At 36.9% G+C, this 21,007-nt stretch overlaps 1 protein-coding gene across 4 annotated transcripts in view; it reads left to right on the forward strand.

Moving 5' to 3' along the window:
- dock9 (dedicator of cytokinesis 9) overlaps positions 1–21,007 on the forward strand; it is a 150,761-nt gene that overhangs the window by 1,409 nt on the left and 128,345 nt on the right. The gene's annotated exons all lie outside the window — the stretch shown is intronic.

Here is a 21,007-nt window from a genome sequence, read left to right on the forward strand (position 1 = left end):
ACCAGGGGCACTGCTGGACATGAGCTGAGAAACAGGCCTTAGCGTGTTAACTTGCGGGAGTGAACAGCAAGTTACCAGAGAGTGCTATTGCGATGTGCCCCCCAATGCGAAACTCTAAACACGGGGGGAGCAAGTAGGTGGCATCAACTTGGCTGCCTTAGGCTGCTAGGACCCTTGAGGTGGCGCTGATACTGACCTATGTATACACTCACATAAATAATCAATATTTACCAATATATACAGGTATGGGATCCCTTATCCAGAAAAACCCGTTATCCAGAAAGTTCCAAATTATGTAAAGGCCATCTCCCATAGACTCCATTTTAAGCAAATAATTTTAATTTTATAAAATTATTTCCTTTTTCTCTGTAATAATAAAACAGAACCTTCTACTTGATCCCAACTAAGATATAATTAATCCCTATTGGGGGCAAAACAAGCCTATTGGTTTTATTCAATATGTAAATGATTTTTAGCAGACTTAAGTAATGGAGATCCAAATTACAGAAACATCCCTTATCCGGAAAACACCAGGTCCCGAGCATTCTGGATACCAGGTCCCATACCTGTATTACTAATTGTAGATTTTAGTATCACAATAGCCTTATATAATTATGCTTGCTCAAGAAATCATCCAAGTCCCTCTTAAAGGTGTTAACAGAATCTACCAGTAACAGTAAATTCTTTTTACTGAATACATAAAAATCTATCAGTATCTTGGTGCTGATTTACAAAAATAGCTGCGCAATTGCACCAGTGGAGCTAACCATAGCAACCATTAAGAAATTTGTTTTCATTTCCTAAAGGTGGCCATACATGAGTCAGTAAAATCTGCCAACTTTGAAACCTATTTAGGTGGCCATACATGTTAAGATCTCTCCCTAACGACCAATTTAAGTGCAATCTCACAAATCCATCAAATTATCATAAGGTTAGTGGGCACCAAACAATTGCACATCTAGCGATTTTTTTTTTATCTGACATTGGTCAGAAAATCGATTGGGCAAGTTTGAAAATTTTCATCATTAGCAATGAAATTTACCCATTGTTCATTTGTTTGCTGGGCCAAGCAGGAAGTTTTTCTAGCTTTTTAATGGTAGTTTTCATTGATGGGCAAATCATACATTTAAATGATTGTTTCAGGTTAATCTTGTTCCTACAATAACTAATAAATCTTTTAAAACTCATAATGTGTAGGGCCAGATAAAGTCTGTGTATAACTCCCCCCAAATTTCTATCAGGTAGATTTTAAAATCACATCAGAGGAGGACCATATTGATAAAAAAAAGTATTACCATTATACATGTTGTATAGTAGGTATATTATTTACTTTGCTTCTAAAATAAATAAATCAGTAAATCCCTAGTGAGTTTACAACAGTTATTTACATTTATATGTAAAAAGTATCAGTTATACTGTACAATGTCACAATTGTTTTGAATTGTTACATGTTTCAGTTCTTACAGCTACTTCTATTTACACAATCTGTATTCCATGCGTATAAAAATACAATACTGCAACAGCGTTTCCATTTGACAGATGTGAATAAGGGGATATCAAGGTGAATAGCCAGCTTTAGTTGGCCTACCTCTTGGCTGGCCATAGCCCAGTGCTTTGAGCTAGTGTATACTTGTAATTATGTATCAGCTTTATGCTGATTTATGTGCTGCACTGTTACACTTTTGGGTGCCACATGCACAGCAAAGAAGTTGAAACATTTTTGGGCAGATTCAGTTCTATGAAAAAAAACTTATATCCTAGTTCAGTTACAAAATGTCCCATAGCTGCATAGACTTTTTTTTTTTTTCACTGAATAGCATCTAGCTCTTTATATAAAAAGTTTTATAAGTGAACAGTTTAATCATTTGCAAAGTATTAAAAAAGAAAAAGACTTTATCTTTAACATATATTGAGATAAATGTAATAGTCACTTTAAGCAGTAGTGTAATGTTTGGGACCCGACCCCCCCCCAGGAAAATAGTTATGCCACTGAGTATAAGATTTAGTAAAACCAAGCCACACTTTGCTAGAATCTTCTCTCCTACTAACCATAGGACTAAATAAGTAATTTATGCATTTCTACAATACAGTTATGTGGTCCATGGAGCATAGACTATAGCCTGTAAGAATACTAGTATTCTTTTGTCAAAACAAAAAGAACAATGAACAGTTGCCATGCATCTCTTGCAGGCCCATGCAACTCGAATTAAGAAAGGAAGTTCATTTTAGACCATCTGTTTGTGAGAAGGTATACAGAATTATGCACTCTTTAAATACTGTATTATTGTTTTGTGGCTTGCATTACAACTGAAATTAATTCCATTCTGTAATAAAAATGTATTTTGCATATATTGTCAACTATTGTCAGTTACTTATCTGTGAGTTAGTGCTTGCCCAGGTTTTATATTATAAGTAACAAGAAACTGTGTGGTACCTTTCACCTATGTTTCACCTATGCAGTCTCTCTGAGGATTGCTATAGTTGCCAATCAGCAACATACTTCATGTGACCTGCTGAATACCGTAAATATGTGTTGCATGTTTACCTCAGATGAACTATGTAACTTTTAACACTTAACTGGTTTGGGACATTATGATTAAGCCCCTGGCATTTGAAACATGCTATAGTGTTATAATATTTAAGGTGTTTTTGTCCTTTGGCTGACAAAAGTGGAGTTTAAACTACTAACTGGTTGTTAAAGGTATAGCTCACACTTATCTTATAGTATGATGTAGACAGTGATAATCTGAGACTATTTGGTTTTCATACTTTATTTTTTGTGTTTTTTTGAATTATGCAAATTTGTTCAGCTAGCCAGGTTGGAATTTTTAGCAGTTATGTGGTTGTTAGATACTAATTTACACTAGCAACCAGGCATTAGTTTGAATGAGAGACTGTAATTTGAATAGGAGTTGGCCAGATGGAGCCTGACATATTGCAGTGCAGGCCTCTGTAATGTACCTGTGTTTGTAAATGAAGAAAGATTTGCAGCTTCTGTGAATAGGAGTTTCCTGACTGGTAAGAAACGTAAAAAATAGCAATGGAAATGTAAACACACAGTAGTATTAAGTCTGCTCATTTGAATGCTGGAAAGAGGCAGGGAATAAAGGCAAATAATTAAAAAACTACAAAATTATATCAATTTTAGGGCACATTTCCAATCAACCCATCCAGCATTGTACCACAGCAAGCAGGACTCTTAAAACCAGCATCATCAGAGGGTATTTAAGTTGGATTTTTAGACCAGGACACATTTAAGACCGGTTCAGATCTCTTTCATTGAGGCCTCACATGTCAACACCCAGGTCTTTAAAACATTAATTCTGAGGTGAAAACATTTGTGGTATGTACATTGTTTAAATTGCCTCTATATTAAAATACAATCTGTAACTACTGGAATGCAGAGTTTTGTATTTGAAACAAAAAAAAGTCCAATTAGAGGTAAAAAAACAAAAAACAAAAAAATGGTTATTTGATCTCATGTTTTTGCAGTTATATTAGTGGATTGTCTACTATGGTGGTTTTGTTTGCCTTCTTTTTGGATCTATTTATAGATGATTTTGTAAAATAATCCTGCTATGCCTACAACCATACACAATTTCTGCACCCCAAACTTACTATGGTTGATTGTTAGCCAATTATGTAGACAGCTAAGACTTAGAATATCCTGCTATCCATATGTATATGTCACAAGCCATAAGGCCAGTAGGGCTCAATTCTGGTTACTTTCCTTGGTATGTAATTTCTTGAGATGTGGGCAAACACTTGAATTGGTTATGAATCCAAATTTGCCCAGTTTATGTAAAAACCAAGAAATATTATAGCATTGGTTCTGCAATCTGGAAAGAAGAATTAGTTATCTAAATTTGCAAGACTCAGGTGACTAGAACACAAGATGGAATTCCAGAAGCTGTCTTCTGAAGGAGGTTTCTCCTTCGGTCATAAAAACAGAAAAATATATCCCTGAAACAGCTATTTTCGTTTAAAACAACATTTTAGCTTGTTTGCGTTGTCCCTTTTACTTAGCTAAGGTAACAGGTAAATGGGTGGGGAATGTGTTGGCGATTGGTTTACCAAGGTAGTTCTTAAAGATTCCACTGCTTACTTTTTTTTTTTTTTTCACATATTCTCAGATTATGAGCCCTATATTTAATGGAAAGAAAATGTTTGCCTTTATATGTGACTTTTTTGTGTTAATAATGGGGTATATACTGTATGTATTGACAGATAAGTCACTGTTTCTTCTCTGCTGGTTGATAAAGAAATAGCAAGAGCACAATAGACATGCCATTTGACTTGCCCAGTATTTATTTCCTGTAGCTGCTGTGTGTGTTCACAAGTACAGCCCTGTGACAGGTATGTCTCTATACATTTAAGTTAAATACACTTGAGAACCCCCCTGAGGTAAGCAGCTAGAGAGCTGTAGAATGTCACAGGTATAGTTAAACCACTTATGCTAGGATGAGGCTTGTATACCTTCCACAGTGTAGGTGCCTGTTGGAACATTAATGCATCTAGAAACATGTTAATGTACTGTTGCATGAACCAAAAGTACTTGTGAGTGGCCCTTTAGACCCTTTCCTGCAATAACTGTTATATGGTTTATTCCCAAGAGCAATGGTGGTTTTGCTCTGGCCATTCTGCTGATCCTTCAAACAGTATAAATTTTGCCTGGTTATTACAAGAGACTTTGCATGATTAATGGGCAGTCTTATTATTACTAGACGTGAAAAACTGGCAAATTCACAGTATGCAGTACAGAATATCCATTTACTTGAGTATTTAAAATGAGTGAACAATGCACAATGCAAACAATGCAAAAATGTAATGTAAATGCAAAGATTAATTAGTAGGGTTGTATTTATTCATAGACTTGACTAATTTGTATTTACTTTGGTACATAGGCAGAGTAACACAATCAAGATATATTGGCACTCAAATGCAAAAGAACCCTTTCCCTGTTCCTGTATCTGGACTGTAACTATTTGGTGATTTTTTTTTAAACTGACATTTAAAAACCAGTTTTAAGCACTGGGCTCATTACTGTATTTTTATGTCACATGGTACAGAGATTTAAGCTGCTTGCTGGAGTTCCCTTTCTGTGCTGCTTACATTCCATAAACTTGTTAGGGTGGATGATTGTACATGTTTTGATCTGCCAGGGAAGGTGTATCTTCCACTGAATCTCAGATCTTATGCATGTGCAGCATGACAATGTCAAAATATAGATAACTTGTTACCACAGCTGCTCAGAGAACAAATCTAGATATTAGATTCTTGCTGCCAACAACTTATTTTCCACTTGCCTTGCTTGTGCCATTATTAATAATTGGTGTTAGATATTATAAACAAGTTGTATAGCTGTGAACACTTAACCCTGAGCCCCTGGCCAGATCTTAGTAGTTCACAGGTATGATGCATTTATAGCAAACAGTAGATTTTATTTCATGTGAAATCTTAGCAATTAGAATTTGGCACTGTGTAACACCTGCTATGCATACTTTGCAATGACCCTTGGCCCAAAATCACTGCTGGGTTAACCCAGTGACCCCCCAACTAGTGGCTCTTGAGCAACAAGTTGCTCACCAACCCCTTGGATGCGTCTCCCAGTGGCCTCAAAGCAGGTGCTTATGTTTAAATTCCTGGCTTGGAGGCACATTTAGGATGCTTAAAAAACAGATGTACTGCCACACAGAGCCTGCTGTAGGCTGCCAGTCCATATAGGGGCTGCCACATAGCCAATTACAGCCTTTACTTGGCTTATGTTGCTCCCCAACTCTTTTTACATTTAAATGTGACTCAGGGAAAAAAGGTTGAGGGACCCCTGGCTTAACCTATAGCCACGGTTACTCAATACTGGGCAGCTGAATTTCTTGGCACCTGCTTTGAGTATGCTTTGTCACCACTAGTAATGTGTATTTATTAGTTACCCCTGTTTAAACAGCAGGGTTCCCATTTTTTTGGTGCAGTATAGTACATTTTCTATCCTTTCAGATGTCCCTGTCATATTTGGTGCTGTAAATGCTTGCGCAGTGCAAAGCATTCATGAATAGTTTTTCTTGTAAAGAAGTGTATTTCAGAATCTTTTGTAGCTAACCAAGAGAAACATTTCTACAAGGGCACCCAAAAGCTCAAGCTTTTCATATAACTGAAAAGATACTGATCAGCTTCATATTAGCATTTGAAACGATCTACAGTATACCCAACAAGTATAATATTATTTGTGTTTAGTAAACATCTGTGCCCTTGCTAGTGGCAACCTATGAAATCACAGTGTTGCACAGAGAAGAGGCATGCTTTCCTTCAGAAATGTCCAAACTGTGGTTGAAGTTCCTGTTGGGAACTTAAGAGATCTGTTGTTTTACAATATCTTGCTGTCTACAGGTTGTCCACTTCTACTGTATATTGTAGTAGTCATTGATTTTACTAATACGTTACATCTGCTTGCAGTACATAATTCTTATCTTGTTTGATATCATTTATTGTGTTATGCCTGTCACGTGAATAAAATATCTGTTTTCCTTTCATATTGCTGCATGTTTAAAGGGAAAAGGTAGATTTTTAAAAGGAACTATGCAGTTACCTCCTTGAGTAATTGGATGAGTTGTTTGTGCTATAAAATAATTAGGTTGGTGGTCTGTACACAGCCACAGCAGGAAATGGCACCACTGATTTTCTTGCTGTCACAACATCACTTTGTTGCTTTAGGATTCACATGCCTCTACGTATCTCTTGTTATCATAGCTTGGCAGTCCAAATATTTAGTTTCACCTCTAGGATCTGTTCCTTGGAGTTAGAATTTCCTGTCAGTGTTCTTTTTTTTAACCGCAAAGCAATGTGATGGCAAACAGACATGCAAAACATTGCATAAAAACTGTAAAAAGATGTTAAAATGTATTTTACATTTTTTAAAATGTGTCTGTTTCTCCAGTTAAGGTAAAAGATGAAGTGTCACAAAATAGAATGCTAACATTTCTTTTGGTCTCACTCCTGCAGAACATTATCTTTTGTAAAGAAACCGTATCAATTTACTTTGCCATTAATTTTAATAGACAAAAGTTATGCTACAGTGAAACCTGGGTTTATATTACTGCTTTACTTCACTGTGTCCAGAGGCATACAAGTGGCTTAAAATGAAAAGCCTACTAAGTTGGCAGCCTGCTGAGAATATGATATTGAGTTATCTGATGGAGCTACTTTCCTTTTATCCTTTTATATTGTAACATTTGCCCACTGGATAGTCTGTTGGTAACTAACCATCAACAATGTATTTGATAGGCCAGTGGCACATGGAGCTAATTGTTGCCCAAAATCACACTACTTGCAGATTATAACTGAAAATACATAAAAATTGAAAAGCCTTTAAATCACTTGTTGCAAGTTAGCTGAATTGCATAATCCTGAGAAATTGCTTGCTTTTTGCAACCAAATGCCCAGTGTGCCATTGCTCTTAAAAGACATGTAAAGCCTACATTTGTCTACAATGTATATCAGTTGGGCACGTCTCCTGCACCCAAATGGCATCATTTGTACTTCATATATCCCCTTCACTTGCCAACACCATCACATTTTCCTAAAGCAAATAGCAGATTTCACAACTAAGCATGCCCACAAGCCAACAGCCAAGAAAATTCCTGAGGGGGGGGGCCGAGTGGGATACCAGTGCAGCCAAACTTAACCACAGGCTCTGATCTCCCCGTGGGCCATGGCCCTTAAAGGAGAAGGAAAGGCTAAGTCACTTGGGGGTGCCAAAATGTTAGGCACCCCCAAGTGACTTTAATCACTTACCTTGTACCCCGGGCTGGTGCCCCTGTTTGGAGAAAACAGCACCAGCCCAGGGTACCTGTAGTGAGCTCTTCCTTCCGTGCCGCAATCCCATTGCCGGTGCATGCGCAGTGCAGTGAAAAGCCGACTTTCTTGTTAAAGTTTGGCTTTTCACTCTAAGGCGCAATGCGCCAAAGCGGAAGGAGGAAGCGTTCGAGCTACCCCGGACTGGTGCGGTTCTCTCTTAAAAGTGGCACCAGCCCAGGGTACAAGGTAAGTGATTATAGTCACTTGGGGATGCCTAACATTTTGGCACCCCCAAGTGACTTAGGCTTTCCTTCTCTTTTAAGGCTATGTTCATGCCATCCTGCTTGCTAGGTAAAGTCTGGCTTTGGCACTGCAGCATCAAGAGAATCAAGATTTGAAACTTGCCCTTATATCCTTGCTTAGGGCTTTAAAATAGAGTGATAAAATAGAATAGGGGAACAAAGTCTAATTGCAGGCAAGGCAACCAGCAAAAGGTGTAAATATATACAGAATCCTCAATGGAAGGATCTAAATTAATATACTGATATAATAAGAATGTTTCAGTATAGGTGAATAGGGCACAGGTCTTTACCATGAGCAGCAACCATCTACCACCAGAGTTAAGGGTCCAATATTTTGCAGTTGCTAGTATCACCTATCCTTCTGCAGGAAAGAAGACACAGCATGCATTTATGGTACCTCATGTACACATGCACATCTGAGGAATGCAAAGACTGGTGGAGATTGCACTGGAGGATCACGGATGGTAAATTTGAGGAAGCTATGGGACTCGTAACTTCAGCAACTTAAGACAGATGACTGTGGAACGTCCTTTAATTATTAAAGAATTGTTTATAGCTTTAGTTGTCCTTAAAATGTGACTGCATTAAGATCCTTTTAATGCATGTTTTAAAACATGTGGCTGTAGTTCTGCAGAGTGTGGTTGTACATTGTTTACATTTTTAGCACAGGAGAAAGCAAATGGTATTTACTCTTGTGAAAGTGGGGAAAGTTACAGTGTTCATACCTAGAGTTCAGCTCCAGCCATACATACCTCATAGGAAGAATGACAGGTTCCAGTGTGCTTGTCAGAAATAATGCCCTGGTAAGGAAAACACGTTTCACTTTCTTGCAGAAGTTGCTTGGTTACTGTAACAGATATAGAGCGTGCTTAGTGTCTGAGAACTAGATACTTTGCAGCACTCCTGTATATGTCCACATCCACCTACGCGCTCTTATTACTCATTCACTCATGCATGTTCAGGTTTACTGGCTTGTGAAACCTCATTAAACCATAACCTTACTTTTGCTATTTACACAGAGCAAATGTGTGTGCTGTTAGTATAAGTTCAGACACCACATTCTATTCTTATATAGTCTATAATTATATAGTCTATTCCTAATTACTAATTTCAGGGCCAGCAGTCCCTTTGTGATGCAGTGTTTTTATTTTACACACATTATACCAAAGTTTGATGTTTTTGTCCTTTTATAGGACCTTTGTCCTTGATAAAGGTCCTAAGAAGGACTTCTGCATAACACTGCATCACAAAGTGCTGCATGAAAGAGTGCTGGTCCTGGAATTAATCATTTAAATTGACACTGTAATGTTTTTGACCATGCACCCCATATTCCATTTTATTATATTTATTCAGCAGAATATCACACACTGCGTTTTCACCACTGGAAAATACATGCCTATACCACGCAGGTTATACTTGATCTTTCAGTCAATTTTGGCCTACCAAGACTAAAACCAAACACTAATCTGTATTTTATTGTTGTTTTCATATTAATTGGTGGTATCAGTAGTGGGCTGTGGAACAAATTTGTCAAGACAATATAAAATTCAACATCCTTACCCTCCCTGTAGGCAGCTCAATGGTCTGACAGTAAAAGTTTCCTGATAATGTTTCAGTTTTCCCAAATGACTGTTAATAGAATTCGTGAAGTTTAAAGGCACAGTAACACCAAATATGAAAGTGTTTTAAAGGGATTCTATCATTATTTTTTGGTGTACTTTATTTCTAAATTACTCTAATTACATTGCAACTACATTGCCATTTAAAATTTTATTCTTGAACCAACAAATGTATTTTTTTTCAGTTGTAATATTGGGGTGTACGCAGCCATCTCAGTGCATTGTGGCTGATTCTGATCTTTCAGAAGTAGCCAGCGCTACACATTAGCACAGCGTAACACATTAGCATAGTGCAACACATTAGCAGCTTTTTGTTTCTCCTACTCCTGTGTAACTGGAGGAGTCCTAACATGGACTTGGGTTATTTACTATTGAGTGTTATTCTGATATCTACCATTTTTAGCAATACAGGTGTCAGGGAGCTGCTATCTTGCTACTTTCCCATTGTTCTACTGATCGGCTGCTGGGGGGGGAAAGGGAGGAGGGTGACATCATTCCAACTTGCAGCGCAGCAGTAAAGTGTGACTGAAGTTTATCAGAGCACAAGTCACATGGCTGTGGCATCCTGGGAAATAAAAAATATGGCTAGCCACATCTTAAAATTTCTAAATTTAACCTTAAAAAAATCTGTTTGCGATTTTAAAAAATAGATTTTAATGCGGTATTCTGCTGGAAAGCTTTATTAACTGATGCATTTTGAAAAAACATGTTTTCTCATGATGGTATTCTTTTAAAGTAAATCAAATAAAATATAATGTACTGTTGCCCTACACTGGTGAAAGTTGATTGTTTGCTTCAGAAACACTACTATTGTTTATATAAATGTGCTGTGATGTAGCAATGGAGGCAAATGAAATAGGTCTAAATGGCCCAAGTTCAATAGCAGATAAAACCATTATAGTCTACAGAGCTTATCTTCTATGTAACCTGAGCCTTTTCTCCTTTGAGTGGATGCCCCCATGGCTACACAGCAGCTTATTTAAAAAAACTATAGAAGCAAACACACCAGTTTTACCAGTGCAGGGCAACACTACATAATATATGAAAGTGATCTGTCACCAGTTAATCGTGCCCAGAATCCTGCATTGTAATCTTTTTTTTTTTTTTTTTTTTCAAAAGAGCAAACACATTTTTATTTCATTCATTTTCATTCATTCATTTTATTTTCATAATTTTTTTTATTTCATTTCAAAATTTAACATGGGGATAACATATTAATAGTTATCCAATTGCCCTCAGCCGTATGACTTGTGCCCTGAGAAATTTCACACTACTGCTGTGCTGCAAGTTGGAGTGAAATCACCTTCCCTTCCTTCCCACCCCAAAAGCAGATCAGCAGAACAATGGGAAGATACATGCTGATACATATATTGTTAAAATGCGTCCATGCCTCACCTAGTGGTAGATATGAGAATAGCACTCAATGGTGAAATTCCCAAGTCAGCCATGTCTCTTGCAGTTACATTGATTAGGAGAAAACAATAGTTTATGTGAAAGCAGTTGCATTGTGTAATGCTGGCTTTTTCTGAAAGTACATAATCATGGACAGTGCACTGAGGTGGCTGCCTACACACCAATATATAACTAAATAAATATTGGTTTAAGAATACCATTTTAAATGATAGAATTAATGTACACAATGTAATTTAGTAATTAAAAACTACACCATAAAACTCACGACAATCCATTTAATTACTTTAAAACACTTTTTTGGTGTTACTGTTACTTTAATTGTGTTCCTTACATTAAACACACCAAAAATAAGTTAAATTACCATCACTAGTCTCCAGAACTAAATATCACTTAGGCTAATTTAGAAACCATACCTGCTTCAAAAAATGGAGCATTTCTTCATGAGGTATTTACTAAGATGCTAGAAAATTGAGCTAAAATCTATAACGGTATAATAACAAGATACTATTTAGCAACAGGCTTTAAAAAAATTAGTTTGAACTGGCATTGTATATGTTATTGTTTTCTGCAGGCTGTGAGCAACAGTGACATGGGCAACAAACTAATATATAAAGTTTATGCCATGCTTTTTGTATTGCTGAATTAAACATTACTGTTGTTACAATGTATGTATGTTTTTGTCTGCATAGCTCATCTCTGTTTTTTGCCTTTGTCTTTTTCTTCATGCTAAGGCACTCTTCTAGTGTTGTCTCTGGCATGTAGAGCAGTTAATGATATGACTCTTTTTTGATCTTCACAGGGGAATACAATAATTGGAATAAATAGAGTTCCTAATTGAAACAGGGAGATGTCATGTGCAGAGCTTAATTTCTTCCAGAAGTGCTGGTTCTTGGGTCATGATCTGACCATTTCATCTGAGATCAGTGAATTGTGTTCATATGAGCCCAGACAGAAAAAGTATGTTATTTAATTAGAAGTATATCAGTTATAAATGTGTGTGTTGTGCAGAAGATTTTATCTTGCCAGCTGATGTTTTTTTGGTAGTGTAACATATAATTAAACAGAAATACTAGGTTACTTTGGTATTAACTGTGTGACAATGATTTAGCTTTAGTTTCATGGTAGTGCCACATTTGGTCTTTGTCCATGTATAAATGCAAGTTAAGAAGCTGCCCCTCTGATAACATCTGCTATTGTATGTCTCTGCATTGACAGGCAGATAGATGCACAGTAATCCTGTTTGGGCCTTGGACAGTTACCCCACATTTCAAAATGTATATAATTAAATTTAGTGTTAAGATTTTCTCAGTTGCCGCCTTTGTTCATTAAGCACAATGATGGTTTAGATTTACATCCCACAATGCCACAATAAAAAATGCACAATGGATAAATGTACTGACAGTGTCTAAATGCAATTATATAAAAATTGAGAGGTGAAAAAAGAGTGTGCTGACTTGATGTAATATGGTGACTTTAAAGGGGACCCTCATTCGCTCAGGCTAATTTTCTACCTTGTGTGTGTATATATTTTTGTATGAGCACTTATAGATCTTGTGAATTTATCAAGCTCTGGAACTGATGTCATGTGACTTAACATGACTTGGATTTAGGCTTAATGAGTCTATTAAGTAATGAAGCCAGAGTATTAACAGAAGGTGTTCCGAAACTTTTACACATGGCATAATCTACGTTTCATTTTTTTTTCCCAATTTGACCAACGGGGCAAGGTGTATTCTAGCATCATCCTAGTGCACTCTTTAAACAGAATCCTTAAACCAGTAACTAAGTATTCAGGTTTGAACCACTTTTACTGGTTTCTTATGTATGTTTGATTTTTTTCCTTTTTTTAATCCAAATAAATATAATGTTTCAATATTTAATCTCTTCAAACACCGGTGCCTCTTTTGCAGCTGTGTTTATATTATTTTACCCTAATATGAAAATAAATAACTGCCAGTTTAGTGTGTTATAATTGCTGAAACTGATCTTTTTTTTTTCAAATGTTGGACCTGAAAAATATTTTTCCATGGGTGGTCCAGTGAATTATAGACTTTTCTGTCTTAAATTGGTTTTTTTTTTTTTTTTAAATGAATAATGCCTTTGTGGTGCATGTGTGGTGTATTTTATTGTTTTAGGACATTTTCATATAAAAGTCATATCTTCCCATTTTGCAGAGAGCTTACATTTGCTGTGTGAAACTGTTCATACAAATCCAAAAGTATTCTTATATGTCAGGTAAACTGTTTTTTTCAAAGTAGTCCAACAATCCATCTGTTCTTGCTAAAGGAGAAATGAGTTATGGCTGACCACCACTTGCTGTATGCTTGCAGAAATACACCTTTTTATAAACATGTTTTAACCATTTGGATACTAAACATACTGTGTTAGACAAGCATATACCAGTAATGGGGCATATAAAAAGAATACATGCAAATAGAGACTGAAAGAAAAAAGGCCATTGCTTGTATGAATAACAGAGTAAGTGTGCAATCTGAAAAATGAGTTGTGGCATTCCTTAGGGAAGTTCAGTTGGCATTTGTGTTTTATTGGTTCTCATTATATCTATAAAAAATAAAAAAAACTTCCTTCCCGTAAACATCCCAAAAGTGTGGAAGTGAATTTCTCAGAAGAAAACTTAGGGGAAATATTGTAAATGTGCATTTAGAGAGGCCATGAATGGTTTGGTGGCAGATCAAAACATGCAGTTAGGACATGGTTTTCCTAACATATGGGTTTGCCTCATCCACTTTAGTACAGTAACTTTGTTCTCTAAAACAGACGTTTGTATTCATATTCTTGAAATGCGTTATTGCCTTTACTGTTGCTTAGATATATTTTAAAAAAAAAACTGCACAATTTTTGAAGAGAATTGTTATATGGTGATATTTTTATACCCTGGGAAAGAAAGTGCAACAATAATTACATACTTTTATAGGGTTGTGCTCTGTTTGTAACATTTGTAGCATATGCAACATACTCACATTGTTTTTGTTGGGGGTTACTCCTGTTCATCAGAAGATACCATGGCAGTATGTGAATGTAATTATTTTTCTTTTAAAAATAGGTTATTACTCTGGGAACTGATATATTTTAGCAAGACACCTGTAGCAAATATTTGGTTTCCTTTGTGAACTATTGTACTCTTTAGGTTATTTCTGTCTTCTTTGTCAAGCACAGAATAATTATAACAAATATAATGTTTACTGCTGAAATACTTTTTCTTTTTTTGTTTTAATTTGACAGTGAAAATGCTGATTTTCCTTTTTTATTATTTAGATAACTATTGCATTTTTCTGTTTAACTATGCTTAGTGCAGGCTAATATCTATGCTGACATTTTTTATGTTGTCAATTGATTAGGGTTTTAAAAATCTGTGAAAAAGTGTAATGTTGTTGCTAAAGCTATGCCAGATATATTACATTATTCACCACTTTTTCAAGAGCAGTAGAAATCTGTATTTTTAAAAGAGCAGTTTTTTTTATATTTCATTTTGAATTTTGACATGGGGCTAGATTTTTCTTAAGGTCCCCATACACGGGCCAATTCTAGCTGCCAATATCGGTCCCTTAGACCAAATCGGCAGCTAATCGGCCTGTGTATGGGCACTACTGATGGGCCTGCCCGACCGGTATCTGGCAATCTAGTTGGATCCCCGGACCGACTTTGCCTATACCCGTCGTTAGGATTCGATCGTTTGGCCCCAGGGCCAAATGATCGAATTAGCCTGGATTCTCCCGATATTGCCCACCCGTAGGTGGGGGGTATCGGGAGAAGATCCGCTCGCTTGGCGACATCGCCAAGCGAGTGGATCTGAAGGTGTATGGGCACCTTTAGTTTCCCAGGTGCCCTCAGCTATGTGACTTGAGCTTTCATAAACTTTAGTCACTCTTTACTACTGCACTGCAGCCAATAAACAGAAAAACGGAAAGGTAGCAAGATAACAGCGCCCTGACAGCTTCATTGCTAAAAATGCTCCCATTTTGCTAGTGGTAGATATGAAAATAGTGCTCAATAGTAAAAATTCAGGTCCAACTCACCCAAGCCATGACTCGTCCACTTGCATTCAGTAGGAGAAACAGTAGCTTATCTGAAAGCAGTTCTGTTGTGTAGTGCTGGCTCCTACTGAAAGCTCAGACTTGGGCATGGCTGTGAGATGGCTGCCTGTACACCAATATTACAACTAAAAAAATATACGTTTGTTAGTTCAAGAATACAATTTTAAATGGTAGAGGGAATTGTTTTCAGTGTAAACAGTGTAATTTAGAAATAAAAAGTACAGCATAAAAATCATAACAGAATCCCTCTAAAGAAATGTCTGGCTGCCGGTTGTAAGGCCTTGCCCTACTTGAAGGCTTTGCTGATGGCTGGCCAGTGATTGCCAATGTGTTCTTTGAGCATGGTGACAGTTTTGCCTACATAGTATGGGCCACAAGGACAAGTGACCACGTAGGAACCACTATTGTTGCTAATTGTCCTTAGGAACCGAGGGTATACCTCTGATGGGGCAGTTGGGCAATTACTAGCTCCATGTAAGATGTAATTATGATCAGTTGGCTTCATGAAAATTCTGGTTCTCAAAATGATCTTAGCTGTGAATATCCTGTGAGTGCCATCACTATCTATCATCATCTGTTTATTTATCTATGTATCCATATAAAATCATAAAATGTTTGTGCATCATTTATATTAGATGGGAATATCTGACAACACAAGTGTATTTTAACCCAAACTATTTATCATCTAAAGTCTTAACAAGGTGTCATACTTATCCATAAGCATTGGCATACAAGCATCTATAAGCATTGGTATACAAGAAATTCTAGCATCATCCTATTGCACTCTTTAAAGGAGAAGGAAAGGTAAAAACTAAGTAAGCTTTATGAGAAAGGTCTATACTGTAAATACAGCCATAAGCACTTACAGAAACTCTGCCCTGAGTTATCTTTCAAAAGAAACCGGATTTCTTGTCTTTGTTTTCCTGTGCCAGAGACACGCAGCTCTCTCCTCTCTCCTGCTCCCCCTCCCCCCCTCAGGAATTTGTGATCTGAGCCATGTACACCAGTCCTGGTCTTGGTGCAGGAGCATGGCATTATGGGAATTTTCTTTACAGAGCTCAGCGTTTTTTTCCCTTTGAGGGTTCTGATCATCTCAATGGGAGAAATATGGGGAGACTTAAGGGTACTATTGAGAGAACTGAAGGTATGCCTGCAGCTTGAGATTAACTCTTTATTAGCCTTTCCTTCTCCTTTAAAGAGTAACTACGTTTTCAGATTTTCACTTTTTACACAGATTTATGTATGAATATAACAAAATAAACATACTCCAGATGTAATGTCATCTTTTCTTAGTATGCAACATGATATATTTACCTGTGTTCGCCATTGCATGCGCCTGTTTTAGTATAGCCCCATTAGGAAGAACAGGATGTGTTTCTTCCTGCACTCCCATGCTATGGAAAAAAGGAGAACGCCTCCTTAGAGGAGTGAAGGAAATAATGCATGGGTGTACAGTCCCTTAAAGTGGCTCACAAATTAAAAAGAGACCTTCTGCATAGGATTTCCTCTGTCTTTCCACTGTTATGTTACAGTAGAGACTCAGTGCAGCATCTCTCTGAGAACCACACATTATTCTGACAGCTTCAGCAGAACCCCCAGCCACCGGATATCTGGATTTTGTCCTAGATTCACAGTTTAGTGGTAAAACATAAAATATATTAGCTTGTGTTTATTACCCCACGACATTATGTATTGTGTCTTTTTCTAAACACTTCGCTTTCGAAATAAAAAAAAATTATATGAAATTATTGTTATATAAATACAAGAACTTTAGTATAAGCCAGCTACACTTCTACTGTTTGTGTCTTATGTTCAGGCTTTATTTGTCAGAAGCCTTGATGCCCCTCTTTCCATCATTAATCTAATTCTGTTTTCTGTTTGTATTTGATTGAATTTCTTAATGTAGTGTAATTACAAGTCACATTTATGTAATTGATAAATTACAAATATATATATATATATATATATATATATATATATATATATTTTTTTTTTTTTTTTCCTTTCTGTGTTAGTGTCCAGGCTGCTGATGATTGAGTATGTCCTTCACAGGTTTTGACACAATTTGAGAGATTTTGCATGACATAAGTGAGGACCAAACAATTAGTGACTTCCGTTTTGTACATTGTTATGATTGGATAGGGATGGCCTGTACGTGGTCAAAGGACTAATTGTTAGTCATGATGCTATGCCAGGGGCTTAAACATATAGGTAGTGAAAAGTTTATAGAAAGATGTATCTGGTCTTGGTTTTTTTTTGGTGTTACTTTTCCTTTAATGATTGTGGCCAATTACAGTTATGCCAATGTTCTCTCTCTGCTCCATAGGACCCTCAACTACATTTTGCAGAATTTTTTAGATTATTGCTAGTTGTTTTACATTTCTTTAGGCTCCCCATACTCTTGGCTGAAGACCTAGACCTTTTTCTTCATATTTTGTTCCTGTACAATTGATGTTTTTTTTATGGACACCTGAGCTATTTCTATATTTCTATACACATATATATATATATATATATAATGTGTGTGTGAATATATACAAACAGTAGCAGTAGTCATATTTTTTATTGCAGTGTGTTCTCTTTTAACTCTGGCAGACATTCAGACACATTTTTACTGCTACCTTTAGTGTTTAGTGTTACTCTATATAAATATATAAAGTACATATTTAAAGTATTGCAAATGAAACATGCTTTTAGGAGATGTTGCTGATGAAGAGAAGATTATTTGTAAATGGATTTAAAGCCATGGTACAGGATAGTTATTGTTTTGTCCTTAAGCCAAATTTGCTGGCATCGTGCCCTAACCTTCTTTGGCTGATAAGGTGGCGACCTTACCCTCTTCTAATATCCATTTAAAATTAGCCACAAAGCAGTACAAAAGACTGTGTAATTATGTCTGTGTTGATCCTCCTACAAAAAAAAATAACTTTTAGAACCTTTTAGAAGGTTTAAGGGCTTGTACTCACAAGCGTTTATTTCTGCACTTTACTCTAGTGTGTTCCTCTCCGTTCCACCACAGGGAAGCACATTAACAAATGCACCCTATTCTATTCTTCCTAATGTGCCCGTACTCACACAGGCGCATATGAGCCCGAAAGCTGCATGATGTGTTCGGCACTTACATGCATGTGCTTGAGTACAGGAGCATTACAAAGGACAGGATGCATTTGGTTCTGTGATTCACTATGGCAGGATGCAGGGAAAAGCAGAAATAATGCTCATGAGTGTGCGCCCTTAAGCTGTTCTTATGTAATAAGAATGGCTCATTGGGTGACCCAGGTGTCAGTTGAATAATTAGATCACATGGGGGTGGTGCACATGTGTTTTGAAAGGACAGCATCCTGGGCAGAATTTCCTCCAGTTAATGTTTGCAGTGCTGTGAGGCATTGTGCATAATACAGTTAGGGGCATATTCATAATAGTGTGTAAGGCTACATCACCGGTGATTTTGCCTATAGCAACCAAACAGCAATTAGATTTAAACACCTACAAGTTAAAAAAACAAAAGCTGATTTGTTGCTATGGGCAACATCACTTATGATTTTGTCTTACACCTATAATAAATATGGCCCTAAAAGTAAATTGCATGGCTACAGAACCATTGTAGTTTATTTATTTTTTGTCGTCTAAGTAATAAAATCATCTATGTGTTATTTGTCACATTGCATTAGATTAGGGATGGCCCTTATGCAAAACTACAGATTTTAAAGGAGAACTAAACTCTAAAAATGAATATGACTAAAAATGCCATATTTTGTATACTGTACTTAGTGCACCAGCCTAAAGAGTTAGCTTATCAATAGCCAGGGCTGGATTTTCAATCTTTCAATCTGGGCACCCCGAGGCCGCCCACAACTTCCCCCCCCCCCATGTGATTAGCAGCCCCACCCCACACTTACATAGGGAGCAGTGGGGGGAAGTCAGTGTGTGTGCAGTGAATCATGCAGAAAAGAAGATGGGGAGCAACTGGAGGCATCTTTGGGAGGTCACAGATCTTCCCTGGTCGGAAATCAATAAAATCTTTACATGTATTGTGTATCTGAACGTAAAATCTGAATGTGTATGGCTGCCTTAAGTTCTCCTTTAAAGAGGGTGCTCTTTGTTTTTATCTATGTTATTTTGAGTTAATGGTAGGGCCTGACCCCCTTAATGTTTCTATTGATCATTTTTTTTAGTCCGTGCTGGTTGGGTTTTATTGTTTTTTTTTTGAGGGGTACATAAAGAAAGGAGTAAGTTATGTCATCAGTTCTAATTGGTGTTTAGTGGTGACATTCATGTGACATTGACATGCTGAAACTCGAATAATAAACCTTTCTATTTTTTCATTTACATTTTGCTCACGATTCTTTAAATCCTAGGAGTGCTGTCCTTGTTCCAATATTCCCCCTGTGGTGGACTTGCGAGTTTAACCTTAGGTCAGGTCAGGGTTAGGGTGGAAATTTGGACACCCGTTGTGGGGTCAGGTTGGCTGCAGGTCAGACTGGGGAAGTACATTCTTCCTCTGCCCCTGAAGTTTCCCTGTCTTGAAAGCTAAGGCATGCGTAGAAGTAGTGTGAATGGCAACAATTTGCAGGTTAAGTTTTTCCTGACCCGCACATCACTAGCTGATATATATATATTGTTAACTAGGGTACCAGTATATGGTATAATGCTTTCTTTTTTAGGTTATATTCACGCTTTTCTTTTTGCCTTATGTTCTGACTGACGATATGAGTGGTAACCCAAGTGTATGGATACTTTAGATATAGGAAATTTACAAAGTTTCCTTTAACATCTACACCTTGATTGGGGGAGTGGTCTATGGGCTTGCCCCTATTTATACCCTGTGTGCTATGTGTTCATCATCTTGAGGCGGGAGCCTCGAAACGTTGTATTTGATCTGCATGATGCAGTAAAGTTTCCTTTTCTTTCATCACATAAGTCTGGACCTTTTTGATATATATATATATATCAATTGTGTATTAAAAACGCATGAACAGCCAACGTTACGTTTCGGTCCCCATCGGGACCTTTCTCAAGGCTTTTTGGAACATAACTCAGTGTTGCTGGTCTTTTTTGGATATTTAAGTAATTTACCTTGCACCCGAGCTAAGAGCTGAAGCAGAGTGCCACCCTGGGTTCGCTGTAATATATATAATATATATGTGTGTGTGCGTACGTACGTACATATATATGTGTACATATGTGTACATGTATAATATAAGTACATTTTTAAAATGTATATTTACAAAACATATATTTACAAAAGAATAAAAAAACTCTCTTCGGTTTAGTTGGTATTAGAAAGTACACCAGAAATAAATACTTTTTGCAGTTGCTTTTTGTTGTTTTTTTCGACAATTTTTCTAATCCTGAAGTTGAGCCCAGGTGGCTTTCTGGCCTGCAGATAAATACAGGCTGAGAATCCACCCCTGTGATCCTAACTGCTTGATTTGCCTACACCCAGAGCCACTGCGCTTATCTGCAGACCAAGAATCCGCATGGTCTGGAGCAAGCTTTATTGTTCCTCACCTTGGTATTTCAGGTGCATTTTTTGAGCTGTTACAATCTGCTACATTAGTTGATACATTTCTCAGCACCAACTATGGAACATTAGCAACTACTGGCTCAAAGAGCCAAAGATAAGAACTGCTGTATCAAATTAGGACAGTTTACAGAGTTGGTGACCCTTCTTCCCCCCACCCCCACCCATTTGCTGCAGGGAGACATGGGAACCAACTAAACTTCCCCACATATATTTTATATATATATATATATATATATATATATATATATATAGAATAGCTGTAGAGAGAGTCCGCACTCACAGGTCTTAAGAAAATATAGA

The sequence above is a fragment of the Xenopus tropicalis genome, chromosome 2 (assembly GCF_000004195.4).
Source record: "Xenopus tropicalis strain Nigerian chromosome 2, UCB_Xtro_10.0, whole genome shotgun sequence".
NCBI lineage: Eukaryota > Metazoa > Chordata > Amphibia > Anura > Pipidae > Xenopus > Xenopus tropicalis.